The following is a 3164-nucleotide window of genomic DNA, read 5'->3' as shown; positions in this document are numbered from 1 at the left end:
CTACTATGAGAAGGACCCAGAACTGGTCCAAGTAGCCGAAGAACTGGTGGCCACCAAGGCCAAGCTTGCTGAGCAGGAGCGCGTCTCCGAAAGAATGCAACGCATGATGGAGCGCCTCCAAAGTAAGTTCGGAGACCTAGGCGACTCGGACGAGGATGCCTCTGTTTTAGGTGGTGCTGATGCCCCCATGCCGGATCCAGCCGCCGCTGGACCATCCAAAGCCGCTGGACCATCCAAAGCCGCTCCTAACAAGGGCAAAGAAAAAGTTGGAGAGCCTGTGCGCGCTGACGCCCCTGCACCTCCTAAAGGCGTGAATCACCAGGCTGACTGCCCCCCCCGCGCGCAGAAGGTCTCTGGCGCTCCTAAGCCCAGACGTCCTTCAGCCCCAAGGGGGCACTCTGTGCCTAAAGGGCCCGGTGCTAAGGCACCCAGGCCTAGGGGAAGGAACAACCGCCCCAGTGATTCCGTCAACCAGGACGGTCGGGCTGTGAACTCGCACTCCGAGGATAGCTGGTCCACGGTGGACCTAAGAAGAAGGTTGGAGGCCAAGTATGAAAAGGCCAAAGGAGAAAAGGCCCGGCCTCGCGGAGATGACCTCCGAAATCATATTAATGACAAGCTCCGGGGACGTGACCTCCCGGAGAGTGATACGAAGAGGCTCGAGGAACAGATTGCTGCCTTGACCAAGCTGGTCCGGAAGAAAAGTGGGGCCCTGTCAGACTCTAAGGATGAAGACCCGGAACCATGTATTCGGAGGATCGCGGAAACGTCCCTCCCGGATAACTTCAAAATGCCTCACATAGAATTATATGATGGGAGGACAGACCCGCGTACCCACCTAGCTAAATACAATAAAATGATGCAAGTGGCGCGTGTCAGTGAGGACGCCAAATGCATGTGCTTTTCACTCACCCTTGCCAAGTCCGCGGAGGACTGGTGGAAAATATTAGCTCCCGGATCGATCCACAGTTGGAAGGAGCTACAGTCCGCGTTTAGGAGGCAGTTTATTGCTGCCCGCGACCACGACATGGAGGTTGGTTCCTTAACCAACATCAAGCAACAACCCACTGAGAACCTCAAAGCTTTCATTCAGAGAATGATGGAAGCTGCTGCAAAAACCAAGGTCAGCGATGACATGAAGCTGATGGCCCTTCAATCGGGCCTTACTGTCGGCTCCCTGCTATGGGGGGAAATGCAAAGGAGGCGGGCAGAAACGCTGTCCGAATTCATGTCAAAAGCTCAGGGAATCATCAACCTTGAGGATGCCTACCAGCAGGCCTTTGGAGTTCCCCCGGCTCCAACGCCTTCCGTGACTGCGCTGAGCTTTGCTTCGCAAGCTCCCGCACCAGCCCTCACGCTTCCAGGAGCCCGATTCACTCCAAGTGTGTATGGGCCTTCCGCGTCTGCTCAGACGCCGAGTCAAACCCATTTCTCTGGGTACGGAGCAGTACAAACCGGATGTAGTATCGCTCCTGGCATGCCGCAGCCGCAAGCGGAAGCCCCAGAACGAAATTTGAGCCAATCGCGGAGCAAACGAAGCGGAAGAAACTCCAACCGGGGAGACCATTCAAAGAAACCCCGAAAGGACTATGAGCCCAAGTTCACGGAATATACCAGTTTGATAGACTCGCGAGAGAATGTCTATCGGGCGACCTGTAATATGGTCAACTACAGGAAGCCCCCGAAAGTGTCTCACGGAGGAAGGCGTCCGCGAGACTCCAATAAGAGGTGTGAGTTTCACGGAGACGTGGGGCACACCACGAATGAGTGCCTTCAGCTGAAGGATGAGATCGAGTCCCTGGAAAGAGCGGGACACCTCGGTCAGTGGGTGAGGATACCCATTATCTATCCCGGACAGGGGGTAGTTCACGGAGCTGCATATTCCCCGGGACAGAGGGGGGCCGCTAGCGCTCCTGGAGCCGGTCACCCCCAAGCTCCCGAGTCTCAGTTCCCAGCACTTCCTGCTCCACCCGCTCCGGCGCCCATTGCCTTGTTGGCTCCAGGACCAGGCAACCCATATCCGCCCGGCCTTGCTCCGCCACCCGTTGACGGACACGTCGCCACCATTTCCGGAGGACCACACCTTGCCGGAAGTACCCGCAACTCCCAGAAGAGGTACTTGAAGGAGTTAGAGCACGCCGAGGAGATGTGCGCCTTGGTCCAATCACCTGCTCAACGTCCCCGAATGATGGATCTTCCCATCACCTTCACGGAGGACGATGCTCGACATGTGCACTTCCCCCACAACGATCCCCTCGTGGTGGAAGCCCAGATTGCCAATAAGAAGGTCTCACGGATCTTGATCGATAACGGAAGCTCCGTGAACATCCTCTTCAAAGCGGCCTTCCACGCGATCGGATTGACCGAGACGGACCTGGCCCCATGCCCCATCCAGCTTCAAGGTTTCAATGGGGACGCACTCATGCCATTAGGCAAAATTCAACTTCCAGTCACCCTCAGAGGAGAAAGCGACGCTTGTGCCTTCAAGCATAGCACATTCGTGGTGGTCGACTGCCCCACGGCGTATAATGCCATCTTAGGCCGACCGGTCCTGATCGATTGTGGGGCCATAACCTCGATACGCCACTTATGTTTGAAGTTTCCATGCGACGATGGGCGTATTGGCACCCTCCGAGAAGACCAAAGAAGTGCACGGAGCTGTTATAACGTCTCCGTCCGATCCGTCTACACGGTCCAAGAGACGTTTGCTGCCATTCCTTTGGCGGAAGAATTGCCATAAACTGGGGGTGCTCAGGAGGCATACTTTGACGAACTCGACCCAAGAGTGGGAATCGAGAAGGCAATAGAGCCGATGGAGGAAGTCGAAGAGGTGATCCTCAACCTGGGAGAGCCCACCAAGGCCATTCAGGTGGGGAAAAACCTGCCGTCGGCCGTTCGAGATAAGATCGTGGCCACTGTGAAGGATAATCAGGATATCCTGGCATGGTGCCACGCTGATATGACGGGGATTAATCCCAATGTTGCGTGCCACGCACTCAACATAGACCCATCTGCAACTCCAATTCGCCAAAAGAGGAGGCCGCTAGACCCAGTGAGAGCCGAAGCCGTCAAAGCTGAAGTGGACAAATTGATGTCCATAGGCTTTCTCCAGGAGTCGCACTATCCCGTGTGGTTGGCCAACCCAGTTCTGGTCCCGAAACCCG

The sequence above is a fragment of the Humulus lupulus genome, chromosome X (assembly GCF_963169125.1).
Source record: "Humulus lupulus chromosome X, drHumLupu1.1, whole genome shotgun sequence".
Taxonomy (NCBI): Eukaryota; Viridiplantae; Streptophyta; class Magnoliopsida; order Rosales; family Cannabaceae; genus Humulus; species Humulus lupulus.
The sequence above is the reverse complement of the archived record's forward strand: the minus strand, read 5'-3'. Positions refer to the sequence as shown.